The sequence below is a fragment of the Phymastichus coffea genome, unplaced genomic scaffold (assembly GCF_024137745.1).
Source record: "Phymastichus coffea isolate CEN01 unplaced genomic scaffold, Cenicafe_Pcof_1.1 PCOF00121, whole genome shotgun sequence".
NCBI lineage: Eukaryota > Metazoa > Arthropoda > Insecta > Hymenoptera > Eulophidae > Phymastichus > Phymastichus coffea.
Window position 1 is genome coordinate 549,520 of NW_026706932.1, and position 24,390 is coordinate 573,909.

Consider the following 24,390-nt stretch of genomic DNA (forward strand, 5'->3'; position numbering starts at 1 on the left):
TCGTTATTGTCTGCATGCTAATTTAAAAGATTAATTTTCAATGTAAAATGCTGGCTGCTCTTTTTAAAATGTTTTAGCAAATAAATTTTCATCTACATTTCCATGTGTGTTTTCATATAGGTTGAGATGCAAATTAAAAAGCCATCCAAAATAAAAACATCTTATTCGTATGTAATATTGTTTTATATTATAATAACAATAACCAGTGGCAGAGGTTATTTTAACGAAGATTTCGATGATGACTTTAATTGTTTCTCATACGAAGCAAAGTCCTGACTGTCTTCATTGAATCCAAATACAGAGGAAAATTTAAAAAGCGATGACAGCATTTTGTGCACTGAAGGAATAAAATCAAGCACGCCACAACCAAAGAGCAAAAGTAAGTAAAATTTGAATACAGTAATGTACAAACCTTAATACTTTAAAGATGGAGGTTATTCACATTTTAACGCGATGTCTGACGACTATATCGACCCGAGCAGACTCCCAGTTATTCCAACTTTACGAGTAAATGATAATCCGATTGCACTGAAACTTGGTAGGGATGTCAAGGAGATTATAACGAACGGCGGGCCATTCTTATTTTTTCGAAGCCAAAAAAAAATATTTCGCGGTTTTTTCCAATATCGGTTTTTTAAGGTTTGCTCGCGAAAAAAATTATTTGTTTGGGCTGAAACTTTGAGGGAACATGGAAAGTATGATATGCTTTTTGCAAGTTCCACTACAAATTATCAAGTTTTTCCGGAAAAACTCAAATAAACCGAGAGTCGAAAAAAACCTGTAATTTTTTTTTATTTCGTCGATTTTTGAAAAAATGGATCCTGAGCACCCATTAGAATCATACTTTCTATGTTCCCTCAAAGTTTCAGCTCAAAAAATTCATTTTTTCGAAAGAAAATCGAAATCGGAAAAAACCGCGACATCTTTTTTTTGGATATGAATTTCGAAAAAATAAAAGCAGAGTGCTCTTTATTATTATCTTCTTAATGTTCCTACCAAGTTTCAGTACAATAGAATTATTAATTTCAGAGAAAAGTTGGATTAACTGGAGTCCCCTCGAGTCGATTCAATCGTCCGACGTCGCCTTAAAGTAAAATTATGTAATTTGAAGACTTTGTTTCGACACTAAAATTCAATTTCAGATATGTATACATTACTGTGTTAGCAAAGTATACATAAAAACATTTCATACAGAAAGTAAATAAAAAAATGTATTTTATTACGATATATAAATATAATTTTTTTATAACTGTAGGAAAATTGATATTTGACAATGTGTCAACACTTTCGGCAAAACAATCAAAACAAGCTCGTTTTGTTGCTGAAAAACCCAGTGATCCTGAACCTGTTTCCGGTGTTCCCTAAGTGACTCTCACAGAAAAAAAATTACACCAATTCATTTCTGGTTTACTACGGAATACTCGTAATGGACCAAAGTGTAGCAAAACAACTAAGCATAAACCAAAGAGATCAGAGGTTGTGGAAAACATTGGTTCAAATGATGAAGAGTTATCCAGTGGAATTCTTGAAGAATCATACTTTGCCAATTTTTTGCAGAAGGAAACTAACGAATTCTGAATATGTGACAGTCAGTATTCTATTTCTGACATATCAATGTTCATACCTTCACTGTTTACATTAATTATTACAAAAGTTTTTCTTTCTTTCAGATATCTTTCATCTAGCTAAATAAAGAAAAAAATTCTTCTGGATGATTGGAAAGTGTTATTGAAATTAAAAGACGAGTGAAGGTTTACAGTAAAAGTTTATTTTTTTCCTCTTTAGAATAATTCACAAGGATGAAAATGGACAATGGCAACTAAATGTAAGCAAAAGCTGCGTACAGGTTGACAAACCATCTTACACTCCTAATGGTCAAAATCGCCGTGTTCCGATCAATGCATACGAACATGAAACGATAAAAAGTACGTACGTTTCTTTTGGCCGATTTCATCTTAGATCATGCAAAGCTCCATGCAGACCTGTCACGAAGCTACTCCACAGTATTATTTTATTGTTCTAGGTCAAAAATAAGAATACCCGTATTTTTTATTTTTCTCTCAGATGCATATTTGCGTCAATTATGCAATCGGAAAATGCATTGCTGAAAAGAGAAACTTGAGTAAAATTTTTTGATTGTATTTTGGTTATTCAATATTTCTTTTATTATTCGACACGGTAAAATAGTTTTTATGTTACTTATAGCGGAAATGAAGCTCTTTAAGTATACATTATTAAAAATGTGCATAAATGCATTTTTCGGTAGAAAATGCATTTTTGGAAAAAGTGGATCTTTGAAAAAAACCGTTTATCTCAAAATGGCCATCTTTTTTATCTCTTAAATTTTTTTTTGTAGGTTCTTTGTACCAGGACCTTCAAATCTATGTATCCGAAATTTGGTTTTTTTCCCCAGATCGCTTAAAAAATTAAAATAAAAAAAATTCATTTTCGTGTCAAACGCAATAAATTATTCAGCAATTGATTTTAGCGACTGTGTAGGTGAAGAATATAAATGTAATAGCATGTGAATCAAATAAATCGTTCGTTTTTATTTATTCATATATGTGCAAATAGACTAAATTTACATGATATATCAACAACTTAGTTCACTTTTTTAGCTTGTGACAATACTCTCTCCTTGTCACCAATTCTTTTGCGGGGTAAGTGAGGCACTTTCGCTCAAGGCAATTGAGGGAGAAAATAGAGGGGAGGTCAATAAATAAATTATGTAAAGACAGAAATCAAATCACACTTACAACCTATTATTATTAATACCTATTTACATAAACATACGCGCGCATAAGATAATCTAAATTATTGACCAACTAACTGCAAAATAGAACAGTAAACTACTTAAGATAATCACAAATAAATATTTCGCATTTCATCCTAACTAATACCTAATCGTGCACTTAACCTATTACAATTTTACTTAAAAATTACGCGAACCTATTCCAGATGAATTGCCCGGCACGTGGGCGCCTGGATAATTCGCCGGTCGCCATTTACTCTACTACGAATTAAATTTAAACGCGAACCTTTAGATAGCCGGCACGTGAATGCCTGGCTATCTTATTCAACGCGTACCGGTCGTCGCATCTCCAGAGAGAGAGAGTGTAGAGAGAAAGAAGAAAAGAAGGTTTGACGTTTCCTGTTAATGTTCCTCGCAACGTAGAGAACCTCTAACGAAGCACTGCTGCAGGGAGTGTCGGTCGTCGCTGCTGGTCAGACTGCTGCCGAACGATGCTGGCTGTAGTTGCTGGCCAAGATCTGCAGGACACGTCGGTCGAGGTTGTAGATCCAAAATCTGCAGGCGACGTCGGTTCTCCTTGCAAACGGGACTGACCGTAATCGAGGATAAAGCTGTTGCTGGTAGAGCTGGCCTTCCTTCCAACTATCCCAAAACCTGCACTCTCTGTACTGTCTTGGACTGGACTTGGACTCATGCACGCACTTTTTCTCGCGCTCGTCTCGCGGCCGCTCAGCGGCGTTCGCTCCTCTCCCTTCCTGACCTATTAGTTAGGCGGCACGCGACGTGCCGATTATCGGTCACGCGTCGCGCGCCTGCCTATCTCTGCATAGGCCTAATGCTCGCTCTCTCTCTCTCTCTTTCTCTCACTCTCTCCGCGCTCTTCAATTTTTCTGCGCTCAACTGCGCTGGCCCGTCCTTGGCGCTGAAACAAAAAGGCCAAGTGTTAGGCGCATACTTTAATGCGCCCAACGTTGGCCACCACGCCTTGCCGAGTGGAGGAGGGAGAAACGCAGACGAGAAACCGGCACACGGCCTGCTCTCGTCACAAGCTACAATTTTCACTTTTTTTTATCTTATTTCGTTTTTCTTTTTTCTTCTTGTCGGCTATTTTATTTTTTTCATTTTTTTCACTTGAATCCAAGGATGAGCAGCCGTTCGAGCTATGAAACATTCGCTCCCTCTTTCCGTGACAACAGATTTCCACATGTGACAACGCTAAATACCCACATATTTCTGGCAAATGTTTCTATGCTCTTGTTGACTACTACGAAAATCGCGAATTTCTGCAGTTTCCATTAAAATCAGCTTTATTGACGTTGAGTATTTTGTTACGTTATCAACAAAACTTTCAGCACTTTGAATAGTATCAAATTCGGAACTGTGCAAATTATGCATTATTGCATAATGTTTTATCAAGCCACCTACTCCATCAACAGAACCCTTTTCATGACCTGTAGCTGAAAATATCCACTTTTTATTTATTTTTAAATATAAATTTCATTCAGCTGAAAACGGTTTTCAAATTGACTTGCAGCGCCATCGGACAGTAAGGTAATAGATTGAATCGAATTTCCGTACATTTCTTGTGTGTATCTGGTTATGTCTTTGAGAATTTTTTGTATTGCTAACAATGCATGAGAATAATCATATTTTAAATCTTCGCCAATTACAGTATAACTCTTTGTAATGTCACCTACATAGCATACTGCAGTAAAAATTGAAATGAAATCTGTTTATTAACCCAATGATTTCCTTAAACTGGATTTTTTAATATAACAGACCAATTTTCAGCAAAATCTATGTGCATCAACAAATGATTATAATACGAGGGTGGGGGGGGGGGGGGGGGGTCAATAAGTCTTTACAAAAAGAAGGAAAAAAAAGTTTTGCGTATGTAATTTTTTTTTATTTTTCAACATAATCTCCTTGAAGGTCGATACATTTTATTAAACGGCCTTACAGTTTTTTTAAGCCATCAGAAAAATATAATTTCTGAAAACCCTCAAAATAGGCATTTGTTTTGGCAATGACTTCTTCATTTAACGTGAATCGTTGTCCGGCAAGCCATTTTTTGAGGTTAGTAAATAAGAAAAAGTCACTGGGAGCCAAATCAGGCGAATATGGTGGATGGTCAATTAATTCGAACTTTAAATCGTTAATTTTTGCCATTGAAACTGCACACGTGTGAACTCGAGCATTGTCTTGAAGAAAAAGGCATTTTTTTTTGATCAAGTGAGGACGTTTTTCTCTCATTTTTTTCTTTCAGCTAACCTAATAATGACGCATAATATTGTCCAGTAATCGTCTGATCCTTTTCCATGTAGTCGATGTACATGATTCCATACGCATCCCAGAAAACCGTAGCCATAATCTTGCCAGCTGGCTTTACTGTTTTTTCCTTCTTTGGGGCTGGTTCTCCTGCGGCAATCCATTGTTTGGACTGTTCTTTGGTTTCAGGAGTGTAGTGGTGTACCCATGTTTCGGCTACAGTTACGAGTCGACGCCAAAACTCTTCCGGATTACGACGTATGTATGCGTGCCAAAAGAGCCTCAGAGGTGACCACGCGGGTTCGTTTGTTTTCAACAGTGAACAAACGCGGCACTCATCTTGCTGATATTATTTTCATCCGCAATTTTCGATGCAAAATTGAAATGATTGTACCCTTTGATACCCATGTGGTCTCAACTAATTCTCGCAATTTTAATCTTCTATCACTCAACACCATATCGTGGAGTTCGTTGACCATTTCGGGCGTACTCATTTCTACGGGGCGTCCTGAACGAAGTTCATCTTTTGTTGTTATACGGCCTCATTTAAATTCATTCACCCACTTATAAACAATCTTAAACACAGGGGCAGACTTGCCATGAACGGCGTTCAACTCAACTGTGATATCTTTTGGTGTAAGGCCTTTCAAATGAAAATGTTTTATCACCGCTCGAAACTCTGTTTTTGCCATTTTTGAAATAAACAAATAACTTTTTGTTCAATCAACGCTCACAAAAAAACGACTTAATGAATTAATGATAGAACTTTAGAGCGTACAGTTGAAATATTGATATTATTTTGACCGATGAAATTTTTTAAAGCAATTAAAAGTGATTCATATTTAGCACAATATGTACATAAGCACACTTCATTTAATTGATTGATCAAAACATACTTTGGACGCATGGAATAAAACTTAGATTTACTAATTTTTATTCTAGGATTTTCTTTTTTTACCAAAACATAAACTTCTTTCATGCTTCGAGTCAAAAACTGCTTTACTTTTTTTACTTTTTTATCATTTTCTATTACTGTAATAACGTCTGATTTATTTGGACTTTGTCAAGAACAATTGAAATCATCGTTTAAAAATATTCCATGACAATATCTCTCGTTCTTTCATCTATTGGATGCCCACTGTATTTATCTAGCTCGCAATAAATTCCTAAAAATAATTATAAATTCCAGTTATTACATGGATTTCGGAGACTAAATACGTATGTATTATAATGGTTTTTTAATTATTACCTCCGTTCGAAGCAAGATTTCTTGTTTTATCTATCATATAACAATTACTTGTGGAAACATTGTTAAAATTTGAAACTTCGATAATACAGATGCTACAATTATCAGAAGTCTTATTTTTTCAGAGATCGTTGAACAGTTATTAAAAGCTTTGGAAAAGTTTTCTTGTAGTTCAGTAGAAATGTTATTCGTATCACTTGTTGTCTCTTTAATTTTCACATTGTATATTTTTTGTAATATTTCACTTTATTGCTTCGGAATACGAAGAGATAAGTTGTCTCTTTTTTTTGAGAACATACCTTGCAACATTAGTATTCGACAGATCATGCGTTTTACGTAAGGGCGATACTGGTTATTTTAACTGGCAGATGATTTCATTGTTAAATTCTTTAATACAGGCCGATGTATCTAGTAGAAAATCACGATCAGTATCATCAACTTGCATTTCTTCGGGTTGATGTGCTTGTTGTTCATTGTTATCATCTAGCTCTGTTGAGTTGTGGTCATTCACAATACGATTTTAGCAATTGCTAGATACACTAACAATCGCATCGATTTCATCATTCTGGAGCTTTATTTGTAAATAGTCAGCATAATCACCAATTTTTTGAAATTTTACACTTCTACACTAATACACGTTCTTTTTGTGAATATTAAATAAGTCTTGGCACTTCAATCTCTTTGCAGAATGAAGACCTGCCATGTTAACAATAAGACAGTCAAGCTTACATTAACGCTGAATTCTATAAAAACGGTGAATATTTACATACGTCGGGGTCTCTATATTGGATTATTGGATATGTATTCGGTCATCTGTATTTATGAAGTACGTACAAAAGTAGATAACATATGACCGAATGAAAGAATGTCTTCTTGATTAGGCAGATACTTACATCGAAATAATTGTTTTCCAATTTACCTACATAGACGCTAATATGAATTGCTAAATATATTTATCGCGTTTGATACGAAAATGCAATTTTTTTTAATTTTAATTGTTTAAGGAGTTTCTCCAGTGACGGGCCGTATCACGAGGGTGGCCCGCGTGAGTCTTTCGAAATACCATTAAATTAATCGATTCCTAGCAGATTGTATGTTCGAAAACTATCTTATTTATGTTAGTGCATTAATATTGGATGTAAGGATGATTTCAATACGTTTAGCGATTTTTGAAAAAATTGTTGAAATTACAAACATTTTGAATCTAGTAACGTCGCACTCGGTGCTTACGACACAAAAAGTATCGCACGGCCCTGAATTCATTGAGGCGCTCGCGAGAGCCAGACAGTTAACATAACCCTTCTAATATCAGGATGTTAGAGGGTGGTCCGATAAGTACTTAGCCTACAAAAGAAAAACGAAAATTTTGAAAAAGTGGCGTTTTATTTTTCAACATAGTTCTCCTTTTAGTTCGATACACTTGGCCCAGCGATGCTCCAACTTGTTTAACCCGTCTGAAAAATACGTTTCCTCGAGGTCTGAAAAGTAGGCTTCCGTGGCAACGATTACCTCCTCATTCGACTCAAATTTCTGCCCGGCGAGTGACTTTTTCAAGTTTGGAAACAAAAAGAAGTCGCACGGGGCTAAATCTGGAGAATACGGTGGATGGGGCAGCAGTTCGTATCCTAATTCGACCAATTTGGCCATAGCGACGACGGAGGTGTGAGCCGGTGCGTTGTCATGGTGGAAGAGTACTTTTTTCTTGACCAAATAGAGCCGTTTTTTCTGCAATTCGACGTCGAATCGGCCCAATAATTCGACATAGTACAGCCCTGTGACCGTTTTGCCCCTCTCCAGGTAGTCGATGTAGATCACACTTTGTGAATCCCACAAAACGGTGGCTATCACCTGTCCGGCCGATGGGGCAGTCTTCGCCTTCTTCGAAGCACTTTCGCAGGGTAAGTCCACTGTTTCGACTGTTCCTTGGTCTCTGGTGTATACCAGTGGATCCATGTTTCGTCGACTGTCACGAAACGACGCAGAAACTCCTTTGGATTGCGCTTAAACAGCGTCAGACATTGCTCTGAAGTTGTCTCACGGTTGCGCTTGTTGTCCGGAGTGAGCAAATGCGGTACCCATCGCACCGTCAGCTTTCTCATGTCCAAAATTTCATGCAGGACATGACCCACACGGTCTTTTGAGATGCCTACGATCTTAGCTATCTCGCGCACCTTCAATCGTCGATCTGCCAATACGAGATCGTGAATTTTTGTCACGTTATCCTCCGTGGTAGCCATTTTCGGAACACCTGGACGTGGCTCTTCAAAAATTAACGTGCGACCACGTTGAAACTCGTTAAACCAATTTTTGACGGTCGCCATCGAAGGAGAAGAGTCACCTTACACAGCATCCAAGTGATTTTTGATTTCGCTGCACGATTTCCCTTCCAAAGACAAGAATCGAATCACCGACCGATACTGCTCTTTTTCCATTTTTCAAAAATCAACGGACACACTTGCTTTCACACGCTCTCAAAAATAAACTACAACTCCGATCCGGCTGAAATCTTGACAGTAACCATCGAGAAGGTTGTACTACGTGATAGAATATTTCTTTTGTGAGAGTGGTGCCATCGGGCGGTGAGGCTAAGTACTTATCGGACCACCCTCGTACTTGACTGTTCTTATTAATTTTACTGTTGAAAATGGATCGTGAGCGAGTAAAAAATGGTCAATTTGTTAAAATAAAAGTACAATTACACAGAGAATAAGTTCACTTGTATCTAAAAAAGGAAAATTGTGAGAAAAAAAGAGCTACTAATAAAGTAAGTCATACCTGCTATTTTGTCTTGAAAATGGAAACAAAATCAATATCGACGTAGAGTATAGTACTTATTTAATAATAAAAATTTAATCTTGCAGTATGGTAAGCTCAAAATTTCATGTGATGGTCGTAGAATCGTAGAAATAGATACTTTAGCACGTGAACTATGGTGCACAAAATGCAATAAGCCACTGTCATTGAGACATTTAATTAGCGAAAAACGATATGGACTTGCCAGTATGTTGAAAGTGCAGTGCCTTGAATGTTTGGCATTTTTTATTGTATCTACTAATACAAAGGTGCAAACAGAGTATGCCGTAAACTTGAAACTTGCCATCGGTAATTCATTAAAATTTTTGATATGATCTGAACAAATTCACTGTTAGTGCTCAAGATAATCTTATGATTTTCGTTATAGGTATGCTCGATGCTGGAGCTGGCAAAACGCAAATTAATACGATATTGTCAGAGCTCAACATTCCTACTATATCTCAAAGTACGCTAAAGAAACACGAAAGAACTGTGGGTAATAAAATAAAGGAGGTTGCACGAGATAGCTGCGAGGTCGCGGTAAAGGAAGAAATAGAATTAACTGCACAGCTCCATCAGAATGACAAATCGTAAGATATTTTTATTGAACGAGTCGTGATTATTTTCAGTATTTGATTATGTGAAATATTTGTTTAATCATAGTCATAAAACCCTTTTTTTTGTATTTTATCACATCACATATACGTAGAATACTTTTTTGAATTGCATTACATCACATAATTATTATTCGACAAACGCATGCATAATTTTTTTTAAAAATAGTTATCTATATTTTGTAATAGTTTTAAAAGTTCAAACACGAATAAAGATTTTCCGGAATATGTGAAAAAAAAATACAATTGTGAAAGATCATTGTGATAATTTTTTATTTTGGAAAGCTGTGAGCTACATATAAAAGTTAGGTTATCTTAATCATTTTTTTTAGTTTTTATTTAAATAATGTTGCATTGGAAAATTGTGAGCTAATCATAAAATTAAGATTTTCTTTATAATTGTTTCATGAATTATACGGTAGAGCAGTGATTTTAGTTGAATATTATTGCCATCAGTTGAAAAACAAGAATACGTGAAATATACCCACACAGCACGAAATATTTGAGGGAAATGTTCCATGAAATATTGCAAAAAAACTTGTGAAAATATTGCAGGAAAGTTTCGGAAAGTTATTTAAAATAATTCAGTGAAATATTTCGTCAAATATTTCAGCAACCTTGCAGAAACATTTCAATAAAAAATTATTCTTCACGTTTAAAAATAATGCGGTGCAACCTTGCTAGAAACTTGCAGAAACATTGCACGAAAGATTTCAGGAAAGCTATCAAAGAAGTTTTGATAGCTTTTGAGGAATATTTCAGCAACCTTGCAGAAACATTTCAATGAAATATTATTTTTGACGTTTGAAAATAATGCGGTGCAACCTTGCTGGAAACTTGCAGGAACATTGCACGAAATATTTCAATAAAGCTTTCAAGGAAGTTTCAGGGAATATTTTAGAAACCTTGCAGAAACCTTTCACTTATACATTATTTTTCGCGTTTAAAAATATTTCGGTGAATCCTTGCAGTAAACTTGCAGAAACCTTTCACTTATATATTATTTTCCTAAAAGTTTTGGTGCAATGTTTCAGCAAGTGTCCTACTAAGTTTTACCAGATTATGGCTTAGCGTCAAAAATAATATATAAGTTAAGGGGTTCTGCGTGGTTTCTGAAATATTGTTTAACACTTCCTAGGAACCTTTATTGAAACACTTGGTGCAATGTTTCAGCAAGTGTCCTCCAAGTTTTTATCAGATGATGTCTTAGCGTCAAAAATAATATATAAGTGAAAGGTTTCTACAAGGTTTCTGAAATATTTCTCGACGCTTCCTAGGATGCTTTCCGGAAAAATTTGGCGCATTGATTCTGCAAGTTCACTGCAAGGGTTCACCGAAATATTTTTAAACGCAAAAATAATATATAAGTGAAAAATTTGGTGCAACGTTTCTGCAAGTTCACTGCAAGGTTTCACCGAATTATGTCTTAGCGTGAAAAATAATATATAAGTGAAAGGTTTCACCAGATTATGTCCTAGCATGAAAAATAATATATAAATGAAAGGTTTCTACAAGGTTTCTGAAATATTTCTTGACAATTCCTAGAACCTTTCACTTATATATTATTTTCCTGAAATCATTCGTGCAATTTTTCAGCAAGTGTCCTCCTAGGTTTCACCAGATGATGTCTTAGCGTCAAAAATAAGCTTTCAAGGAAGTTTTGGGAAATATTGCAGAAACCTTGTAGGAACCTATCATTTATATATTATTTTTCACCCTAAGACATAATTCGGCGAAACCTTGCAGTGAACTTGCAGAAACGTTGCATCAAATATTTCAAGAAAGCTTTCTTGGAAGTGTTAAGCAATTTTTCAGAAACCTTGCAGAAACCTTTCATGCTTAGAAATATTTGGATGGAACCTTGCAGGAAACTTGCAGAAATATTGCACGAAATATTACAGGAAAGTTAGAGGGGATATTTCTAGAATTATTAAATACTTCCGAGACATTTTTATGCAATCGTTCCACACTTTTTCTTATTACATTTCGTAATACAATTAGAAAAAAATGTCTGAAATATCAATGTTTCAGAATTATCCCAAATACTTTTTAAGATAAATTTTCCAAAGTACTTATTGCAGAAAACGTTTAACTAAAACTTTGTATGAACTTTCTGTAAAATTGTCAACATAAATATGATTTTTGATAAATAAACCACAAAAAAGTTATTTAAAAAACTTTACAGAAACTATACTTATAATTAAAAGTGATTTAATTAGACCAGATAACAACAACTACAAATATTTAATAGTTCATTAAAAAATATCAAAATGAAATACGAAGCCTATAGTTTGCGCGATTTATACCCCACTCATGCGCATCTACTAGATTAAGACTTTCTGACAAAATTCTACCTGAACAAAAAATGGCCATTTTAATATATTCATCAGCTCAGTGTATTTGTTTATAACGGTGAACAAACAATATTTGATCAGCAAGATTAATTAATATCGAAGCACAGAATGAAATATTGCACTGGAATATTCAGTGAAATATTTCCGAAAAACTTAGGTCTGTTATGGGCAATAAATTTCCATTGTTGAATTATCTTTTGGAAAAATTATTCAGCAATTATTTCATCAATTTAGTAATTTATACGTTTTAATCTTTGTAATGCTGCTGAAGTTCCCAAACGAGCCCGCGAGACGGCGCCACAATATGGTTCAGTCGCGTGTTCGACATCTATAGTATGGCTCTCTACTGCTTTCTCTATGCTTATATGTAAAATATCCTTCTTTTTTCCGATGCACCGGATGCAACCTGTTGCATGGAAATTTAGATTTTAAAATCTAAGTGATTTATCGTGAAAAAAAGCATATATATATATATATATCTGTGTGTATCTCAAATAATTTTCTTACAATTTAAATTTATTATAAAGACCTTTATTTTCTACTTTAGGTTTCATTGTTGTCAAAAACACATTATAAAAAAACAAGGCAAAAACAAATTGTAACAAAACAAGGCAAAAACAGATTATAAAAACAAGGTAAAAACAAATTATAAGAAACAAAGCTATAAACAAAAAACAGTGAATAAGAGCTTCGGAAGTGTATATATATCTGTAAGTATTTTTTTTATTAATAATCATTCGATCCGTATAGCATGTCAATCATTCAATCATTAATAATTATAAGTATTAAATATATCAAAAGTCAACCTATATATTAGTGTATATGTATATTTGTATAGATTATACGTATAGGTTCTTATGGTGGGGGGAAAGAAATTAAAAAAATGTGTAGCTAATCCCTTGACTATAAAACTTTTCTACCACTTTTCTAGTCGATAGAATTTTTTTTTCATAAAGGTGGGGATGTATAGAATAAGGGAAAAATAAAACCGACCACGTCAGCCTTCGGAAAAATAAAGAATTTTCACATTTTCCTAGCCGCAATGTACGGCCATATACGACTTTGGCCTTCCGATCTACTCTAACTTTTTTCTGCCACTTGAATACTTCCCAATCAAATTTTTATGTATACCTAGACGTGTACCAGATAAGAGGAAATCGCAGCCGGCCCCCTATGAATTATCTGGTCTTGTTGTTGTTGAAAATTATATATATATATTGAATTTCTTACTGATTACATTTAAATCCATTATATCAATATTAAAATCTCCAGTCACAATTTATGTGAATTTTGAAAGTCTATCAAAGTTTTATTAACTCATTAAGGCCCAAGCCAAAACTAGAAGAGATAGCGTCAAACTAACTGTGCGATTCATAGGCAAATCGAATTAAAATACCCGTGGTTTTTCTTTTGCTATTTGGAATTTTTTATAAAAAGTTATTTAAACAAATTACCAAAAACCAAAAAAGTTATTGTTTATCAAACACTTTTTACAAAAGTAAAAGGTTACATGAATGCTTTTTTAACTTCCTCGACATTTTTATCGTTTGCTACTTCATCCATAGTGAATAATTTTAATTTATAAAATGATACAAGCCCTGTATATTACTTGCTAAAAATTTATATAAATTTTTGGCAACTTTTATTCTTGCCGGGCCTGTCGGTACGGGCAAATTTTTGAAAATTTCAACGTATAAATAATCCGTGACTATTTGTTTCGCTAGAGATTGTTTTGTTAATATTTAACGTTTCTTTTTTGGAGATTATTTGTGGATTTACTATTACTCAAGTTATTATTAAATTAAAATATATATTTAATGATTTCCGCAAGACGTTTTGATTTGTTAGAGATATAATGTTTTTATGATTAAATATGCACTCATAAAACCAATATGTAGCAGCTGAAACAAATTAATAGAATCCCTGCCATTTTTAAACAGATTTCATTTCTTTCAAAAATTTAAAAACGAACCCAAAAAGAAAATAAGGTTGATCGAGACATAAAGTATGAATGGCATCCGTGCTTTATCTATGTTGATTTCAGTACTTTCAAAAATTCAATGATAAATAAGAAAATATTATTATTAAGTTAAGATCTAAAAAGAGTAATACGTAAAAAATGGATATTTTTTGGTATAGGACACAAAAATCTGGCTGGATGTGTATGAGCAAGTAATATACAGGGCTTGTATCATTTTATAAATTAAAATTATTCACTATGGATGAAGTAGCAAACGATAAAAATGGCGAGGAAGTTGAAAAAGCGTTCATGCAACCTTTTACTTTTGTAAAGAGTGTTTTTATGGAGATTTCACTTATTTCAATGAAAGCTATGGTTACGTCTGAATATTGACTTGACTAGAAATTGACTAGAATAATTAATGCTATTTAAGACTTAGCAAAAGTTATGTATTTTTTGAAGGCCTTTAATCTGTTCCAAAAATATTATGTAAATACATTCCAGCAGTGCAAATACGAGGTGAACTAAGCCATCGTTTGGCACCCGTGCGCTACGATAGTTGATGCAAAACATCTCATATTTTCTTTACGAATTCATTTTCTTTTCGGTGCTTTAATTTGTTCTAAAAATATTATATATATATGGGCAGTTTCACGTCAAGTCACTAGTCAAAATTTATTTTCTTTTTTTTATTTTATAGATGTATTCTATGGCATTCACTGAGCATCTGTATAAAATTTCAGATCATAAAACTCAAAATTGAATTGTTCACAGCCCTTTAAACGTGAATTTTGAATTTTTTGGAAATTTTTCAATCTTTGACATCATATTTGCCGATGAAGGACATATTTTAGGTATAGACATATATACATGAAAAAATATCTACATTCGCTCTAGTTTATGAATATGTTATTAGTTTTTGAAAATATATATGTATACATATATATATAAGAAAAACTCAAAGAGCGACAAGGTTTAGGTGAAATTTTTTTTCATTAAGATGTAGCTTGTACCAATACCTTTCCAATGATATATCACAAAGTATGGGGAAACTTCTCCTTTTATATATTTAAATGAAATATAACCTGAAAATTGTTGAAATGCAAGATATAATTAGGTATTGTGAGTCAATTTTACGCTGAAAATTATAATGTGATACATGTTTTCGATGTATTTTTTGCTGTAGAATGCGATGGTACTATCAGTTTTATCATAAATTATACGCAGAAAAAGTCCAAAAACCGTAGAAAAACCGGTTTTTTGCTTATAGCGATTCTTTGGAGCATCCTATGATCAAAATAACAAGGGAAAAAGGGATGTTCTAAGGGAAAAATACATCGGAAATATATGTGATATATTTTAATACACTTTAAAATTCATTAAATTTCAATTAAATCCATATTCACGTTATCCGACTTAGCGACCGAAAAAATAAATTATTCTAGTCGAAGCAATAAAAGGTATTTTTAATGTATTATACATGTTTTCGATGAATTTTTTTCCGTGGAACACGATGGTGCTGTTACTTTTATCATAGGATGGTCCAAATAAGCGCTATAAGCAAAAAACTGGGTTTTTTTACGGTTTTTGGGCATTAACTTGTTCTAGGTATATTTTTTATAAAACTAATAGTACTATCGCATTCTAAAGCAAAAAATACATCGAAAACATGTATCACATTATAATTTTCAGCATATAATTGACTCACAATACCTAATTATATCTTGCATTTCAACAATTTTCAGATTATATTTCATTTAAATATATAAAAGGAGAAGTTTCCCCATACTTTGTGATATATCATTGGAAAGGTCTTGGTACAAGCTACATTTTAAAGAAAAAAAATTTCACCTAAACCTTGTCGCTCTTTGAGTTTTTCTTATATATATGTATACATATATATAAATTTCTTATAACATATATGTTTTCAAAAACTAATAACATATTGATAAATTAAAGCGAAAGTAGATTTTTTTCATGTATATATGTTGTGACGGTAAACGTCAAATTAGCGCTGATAATCTAATTTAATTGCTGCCTGTGAGGGCAGCACCTGCCGAGGGGACGAAATACGTAACGAAGGAATTCGGTACGCGAGCAGACGAAACGCGCGCGATAGAATTCGAACCAGTGAAGCATTGACCATTGTTGTGTCCGCCCGCTTTCGCTATTGCCACCGCCGATTCACGTGCCCTTGACAACCACACGCTAAAACAGCGATATTCAGCTGAGTGCCAGATAGCAGTGACAGCTGCCACCGAGGTGTTAGATATCCACCAGCTCGAGACCAGAACGAGAGAGAGTGTGTGAGGTTTCGCCATCGAGGGCGAAACCATTCTGTGCGCGTATTCGCGACCCGCGAACTAAACAATAAAAACTGTTCCGCGCTGTGCGATTTGTCCCTGTTTTCTCCGATCGCCTGCAAATATAAGGTAAGCTGGCTAGCTTAATTTCGCGATCGCAATTGCATGATTGATAACTAATTTCCGATATCCGAAGCGTGCGTGTAACGGCTCTAACAACAAAGAGCAGCGAGCGTCCCGGCAATACGTGTTGCCGACGAGCGAGCGCCAATGTAAACAAACGCGCGGGCCGAGCTTCTGTAGATTATGAGGAATAATAAAAGATCTAGTTCGTATTACTAACAAGTGCCTTTCGATTCACTTATACCTCATAGCTTCCACTCACTTTCCTTCGATAAGAGGACTTACTGGTTGACTGACGCACGTTTCCACATGCTCCCCGATTTACGTACTGAGCATAATTAACCACGCGCGTCCTTTTAGTGTAATTGCGCGAATAAAATAATTAAACGGTTTTACCCCGTTACAATGTCTATACCTAAAATATGTCCTTCATCGGCAAATATGATGTCAAAGATTGAAAAATTTCCTAAAAATTAAAATTTCATTATGTTTAAAGGGCTGTAAACAATTCAATTTTGAATTTTATGATCTGAAATTTTATACAGATGCTCAGTGAATGCCATAGAATACATCTATAAAATAAAAAAAAGAAAATAAATTTTGACTAGTGACTTGACGTGAAACTGCCCATATATATATATATATATATATATATATATATATATTTACGCCATGATTTTTTATACATTTATAATCAGAAGTATGAAACCAAAATAAGTTTCTTCGCCTAATACATTATAATAATACACATTTTCAAAACTTGGTCCACAATGAAAAATTACACTTATAACCTTAAAATATTTATCATCTATAGAAATTTTTGCCTTTAGCACGTCATTAATCTTAAATCCAGTTAATTTATGATTGTCTGAAAACAACTATAGCATAATTATTAAATTTTTTTTCTAATCTATAAGGATAGAAACTTTTTTTTGTTTTTTATATTTACAGTTATTATGCCAAGTTTATTGAATATCGCGCTACACATTAATATTTTCATCAATAATATTCTGCAATGTATATGCCCCATTTTTTTCTGTATTCAAGTATAAATTTTAATATATAATAATAAGTATACGAAAAATATTCATTAAAAAGAATATGAGAGAGAGAGAGAGAAAGCGAGAAATAATCATCTTGTAGTCATGTTATGCAAAAGATGATCATCATCTTTACAAATAAAGATGGTTGGGAAGAAAGTAAGAAAAAAGTTTTCGACCATATAAAAAAAAATTAATAAATAAATGAATGTCAAGGAAAAAAAAAATATTTTCTAATAAAACTAATCTATGTAACAATATATTAAATATATAATAAGTTTTTTTCACCGTGTAAAGCTATTGATGTTTGATTTAATTAATTGAAATCTGTGAATACCGACTTCATTGTATATAGTGTGTCGCGTAAAAACCGCGCCTCTGGCATTCATCGCCGATATCTCAATAATCTTATTTGAAATTGTTTTTATTTTTGTATGTAAAATTTGAAAATAACCATATTCCTTTATTTCAGTATTTTCATTTATATAGTTTACTCGGTTTCTAAAATAATTATAGCCATTCAACGTTCCAGGTTTCAGCACAAATTATAACGATAGATTTTATTTTCATTGATATAACGACTTTTTCAAGATTTTTGAAATTACATTGAAGCCTTCTTATGTTCACATATAGAATTAAATCCTCACTTGTATTTTCGTCACTATTTAAATCAGTAGCATAATTTATATAACTTTCTTTCTCATCTACATATTTCTTAATCTTTCTCGTATGTTTTGTTACCGTACATATAGTTGGCACATTAATTGCCACTGTTGTTTGTGCAAATTTGTAAGGTTAATTATTGTAACATGCCTTCGATTTTATTTTATAAATTAACGCGTATTTACTATAGTCATCAATAATTGTTAGAAAATATACATACGTGCTTCTTTTTTGATTTATTTTTTAGATAACTGAATAAAATGCCAAAGAATAGAAAAGATTCCGACAAGTGATGGACATATGAGGCGATTATCTAAACAAAAAACTAAAAACGACCTTGAGATGATTGAATCACTTTGTAATAAAACTTTTATTCAACTTACCGAAGAACATACTGTTACCAATACTCTGTCTGATTATGAAGCAGTTGAAAAGAATCCTACGGTTTCCGAATATGTTGCGACGAAAAAATATGAAAGTCAAGGCGGGTTATCGACAATACCTATCAATACCATGTCTAAAGATAATGCAAGTGAACGAGATTGCGTTGAATCTATTGAAATTCAAGACAATAACCGAGAGGAATCTTATGAGCTTGACTTCAATCAATATTCTGTAAATATGAATATTGATCTTTCATCGAGCAATAATGAATGGGAATTGGACTACGATAATGCAAACGAAAGTTACTCAGATACTGAATCTTGCGTTTCTTCAGATACATATCGGTACAGTGATAGCGATGCAGAAAGTATCCTGGATTCCGATCTGGATGAACATATTGATTTCAATATTACGATGGACGATCCCATTACCGATAATGATAAAAAATTTCGCACAGAAATAATCTCCTGGGCGAAGGACTATCATATTAAACAAGGACATCTTAAACCATTACTTGCGATACTGAACCAGTACACTAGTACAATGTTTCCTAAAGATCCACGTACGTTATTAAAAACACCAAAATTGACCAACGTTATTGATATGGATACTGGTCAGTATTGTCATCTAGGTGTAGCAAATAACCTGAAAAAAATAATCGATGGTCGCCTTTCGCGTAGACACGTTTTTGATACTATACAAATTGCAATGAATATAGATGGGGCTCTACTTGTTGGTAACTCATCCGGAAAAGGTTCGTGGATTATATCAATGAAAGATTGTGAATTAGAAACTGTACATGGAGTTGGTATTTACTGTGGGACTACGAAACCGAAAGATCACAATGTATTTTTAAAAAATACTACAGATGAGTTGAAAGATTTAATAAATAATGGGTTCTTATATAACGATAAGCTTTACAATATAAGATTGAACAGACTTATTTTAGATGCCCCTACTACATCGTTTATTTTATGTACAAAAGGACATTCTGGCTACTATAGTTGCAGTAAATGTACAATTGAAGGTACCTATGAAGCATCAGTTTGTTTTCCGACAAGTAGTATCGAAGAATTGAATAGATACTGCAATAATTTCTTGAGAAGTGATTCTGAATTCAAACGTATGCGTTATAGTGACAATCATCAACGCGGAGAAACAATTTTATGTCACTTACCTTATTTTGGACCAATTTCTAATGTACCTTAAGATTGTATGCATTTAATTTATTTAGGAATAATGAAGCTCTTAATTAGACTCTGGGTAGATGACTGTCAAGGAAAGAAAAAAAATCTACAGACTTTCAACTGAAGGCATTAACAAGATTTCAGAAAGATTAGAAAGTTTGAAACATATTTTGCCATTAGAATTCAATAGACGTTCGAGATTTTTGAAGTACTTTAAAAAATGGAAAGCAACGGAATTTAGACATTTTCTGTTATATTTTGGATCGTCTATACTGAAAGATGTCCTTCATCCACGAGTATATGAGAACTTCTTAACTCTGCACGTACTTATGTTGATACTTAGTAACAAGAAATTAGTTCGTGAACCACGTAATATACAATACTGTCAGTCTTTATCAACAAAATTTATTTATGAATATCAAAAATTATATGATAAAAAGAATGTTACCTATAATATCCACAATTTAGGACATTTATCCAAAGACGTCGAAAAATTTGGAACAGTTGAAAGTTTCAGTGCGTTCCTATTTGAGATTTATATCTGTTCTCTTAAGAAATTCATAAGAATAGGCGATAAGCCGTTACAGCAAATTGCCAGAAAGTTGTCCGAATATGAGTCAGTGAAGGATATACTATAAAAATTCCATGTGTTTTTATTAATACTAAATTTGAAGTTGAAAAATTAACGTATGGCGCTATAGATGTCAGTAATCGTCCAAATACACTTCATTATAAAATTTTGCAATCGGAAACGTTCAAAATTGATATCACAGACGATAGAAATAATTGCGTCATGGTCAGCAATGGTTCCATCATAAAGATTGTCAGTATTTCGAAAAGTAATAATAATATTTATATTACCGGTAACCGATCTGAAATCAAAAGAAGCTTATTTATGATGTCGGGCTTCTCAAGCAGTTCATTAGGCATTCAAATTGTAAAAGAAAGGAATAATGTAGAAGAGTGGTCCTGTAATGAAATACATGCCAAAATTTTCCGAATTCCGTGCACTGAAGGGTTCATAACTTATCCATTAGTTCATACGTTTAATTTTTGATGGTGGAAGTAGGAGATAAAAGTATACTGAAGGGGCTGCCCTTGTTTTTACTTTATAGTCTCATACTGCTACTTAAGATTTATCAATACTTGTATGGATATTCAGAATACGAGATTGAAGTACCGAAGGGGTTGCCCTTGTTACAACTTCGTTCTCTGTTACAAGCAAGATTAAACCTAGTAAATCAATCATAGATTCAATCCAATAATCAATATCCGGCAATGTAAGCTTTCTCGACACAATTATCATTTGGATACAATGCCCAGAAAAGTAGTCGTAGCACGAGATTGAAGTACCGAAGGGGTTGTCCTTGTTACAACTTCGTTCTCTATTACTGCTGCTAGTCAAGAATTGCCAGCACCAAAATTAAACCTAGTAAATCAATTAGGCTTATACACGTAAAAAACTATGAGTACAAGACTAATCTTTATCGAAGTAGTTGTCCCTGTTTCCACTGCATTCTATGCTGATACTAGTCGTTGGTTTATCATTCATAAGACTATGGTAAATACTGTTATGTTCAAGTATATTTTTGTTCAAGTGTCATTAATTGGTTCGATGTTTAATATTTATTCCAATCTATATTCTGCGATGATGCTGTACTCAGCACGGCATTTCAGGATACAGAGTTATTGGAGTTAATACAGTCTTAAGCTTGTGGTTTGTTTGCCTGTCGTAGGTTTACAACTTGCAAAGTAAAATAATTTGATCTTAAAATACTTGAGCATTTCTAAATATGAATTGTTACTTTTTTGTTGATAATAACTTTTAACAAGGATTGAATCTGAGATCTTCATATAGATTGTGTTGCGCGATGAATAGCCCTTAGATACTCATAATTGTGGTCATGTTATAGTGACGTTGGCATTCAGTTGCGATTCATCGTTCTTTCAGAATATATGCTGATCAAGTGTACTATCAACTGATTCAGTGAAAATTTTTGTATTTCAAAATTTGTAACCAGAAAAAAATCTTCTTAATTTTTCTTGAGGGAGTTCATCGCGAACCACAATCGTCATACCAAAAATCAGAGCACTTACTAATATCTGACATGACTTATTACGAAAATCTAATATAAATAATAAGTTGTTTTATTGTATTTGTTATTTTATGTACCATAATTTCATCATTCGTTTTCTGAATTTTAGACTGTAAAAATGACTCGCCATTACGCTCTAATACTTGATGAACGTAATGAAAAAGTAATCATACCAATTCGCTGGATGAACGACAACTATACGCGATACTTGGTCCCCCAACTTATTCTCCCGGAGATATTAAACAGGCAGTAATAGCCGATGACGATGCAGGTGATGATTATGTTGAGAAATCCGTCACTAAAGTTATCAAATTTTGCAGTAAGAATTTATCGTTATTTATACCATTAATTAATTACACAGCCCCACAAAAAAAAATTTCTTGTGCACGGAACCAGATCACCATATCCGGATGTTTTTGGGGTCGCTGAATCCGAATCTGAAGTCCGTTTTTCTCTATCAGGTTAGGGTCAAGGTCAAGTCAAAGGCAAATACTGGTTCCGTGCACAATAAATTTTTTTTTCTGGGGCTCTGTCATTATTGCTTTTATCATCATCAACCAATATTTCATGATAACGCCATGATGTCTATGTTGATATTATAGATGATTATAATAGCGCCGTGCAACAGAAGAAATTAAATGGAATTGAAGATATCACAGATCCAAGTGATGCTGAAAATGTAAAAAATAGTAGAAAGAGGCGAAATAAAAAATCGCTGCCAAGTGATTTTGTAGGACCCAAAAAACGACCTACTGCTATTGTAGAAGTGAATTGTAGCAAATAGTGAGGAGCGCGAAGAATCTCTTGGACAAGACCCTTTAAATATGAGTCAATCTGATGATGACTCGAACGATGAAACACAATTTGATGTCAGCATTCTCTCAGACTTAAATCAATCATCGAAAAATAAAGATACAAACAACAAAAATTCTTAAGATCACAATGCTATTCATGATGTAGAGCCGAATGAAAACCTTTCATTAAAACAAATATATGGTGATATCAAATTTTCTCAACTTTGATTTATATTTGTAGTTCAGTCATTCTGGAACGAAAAAATAATTCAATCTATATTTTTTGGTAACAGCTTGTTTTTTTTTGCATGTACCGCGGAAGGGTGTGTACATAATGGAAAAATAAGTCTTGGACGATGACATGTGTCGGAACATTGTTTATTAACAATTTTTCCGATAAATACATAACAAGCGGAGTTGTACATTAAAAACTAAAACAACTTTATCTCGGAATGAACGTTTTTTTTTTAATTATAGGTTTTTTCATTACTAATATAATGCAATTTATTTGATTTTAATATCTTTATTCCTTCATAGTGAAATTCTATTATGCAACTAAGCGATTTCGATTTTTCGGCTGTATTTTGCAAAATATTATTGTTACTATTAATCTATAAAATAGTTCTTCGCATGTTGCAATAGTTTTTTTTGACGAAAAAAAAATTCAGAACGGAGTGGGTACATCGCCAAAGTTGAAACTTCGCAGCATTCTAGCTTGTAAACAATTAACTATCAAGAAACCGGGTTTGTTTCATATTATTGACTACAAAAGATGTACTGATTCTGAGAAAATTAACACAATATGTCATCGTCCAAGACTATTTTTCCCATTACACAGGCCGACAAAAAATTTTACCAAGAACCCGAGTATAGTTTTCCGAAGGTTTTTTGCGCGCTGAATCCGAATCCGAGGTCAGAATTACTCTGGTGGCTCCGGTTTTCGAGATATCCTAACCTTAAAGTGCAAAAAACGCGATTTTTGCCTATATTTGAGGTTATGTAGCAAAGAAAAGAAATTTTTTTTCAAAAAACTGTATACATCAAATTAAAGTATGAGTTTTCTTCTTTCAAATGCCGTTGAGTATGCTCGGATATCTTTTTTTTTCACGAAGTTACACTAATTTGAAAATTTCAAATTTTATGAATTTAAAAAGCACCACACCATTCAGCCCAAGCTATCTAACAAGTAACCATATTAAAGAGCCACTCACCAATTTAAACCAAACTTGGAAATATGACAAAACACTAAAAAATATTGTGAGCATCGTGCTTCTATTTACAAAATGCTCTCTTACGGGTAGAAACCACCCCTGCCAACCCCTAAACAGGCTCACCCACATAACTCTGGGTAGAGCAAGTTTAATTAACTGCTTTTTGATAAAAAAACTCATTTTCTAATCACAGGTATGCGTACTAATATGATCTAGATAGGCCTCATCCCTAAATACCTCCTCAACCCTTTAAAACCACCCCTACCAACCCCTAAGCAGGCACACGCACATGACCCTGGGTAGAGCAAGATTAATCAACTGCTTTTCGGTAAAAAAAACTCATTCTCGGGGGTTTTGGAAACCCTTCAAGTTACTATTTTTCGAGCGAAATATTGATTTCAAAAAAATATCCTCCACCATTTTGAATTCGCTATCTGGCGTTCGCCATCTTGGATTTGAAAAAACGAAATTTTGGTAGTATATTCGAACTCAGCGACCTCGAAAACCCCCGAGTACTAATTTCCAACAAAAAATATGCTAATTCTATGATTTTCATCCACCATCTTGAATCTGCCATTTTGGATTTTCAAAAATGAAAATTC

General features: G+C 33.5%; 1 protein-coding gene across 2 annotated transcripts in view; it reads right to left on the bottom strand.

The window, feature by feature from the left end:
* Positions 1 to 24,390, bottom strand: part of LOC131671233 (uncharacterized) — a 623,217-nt gene that overhangs the window by 488,143 nt on the left and 110,684 nt on the right. The gene's annotated exons all lie outside the window — the stretch shown is intronic.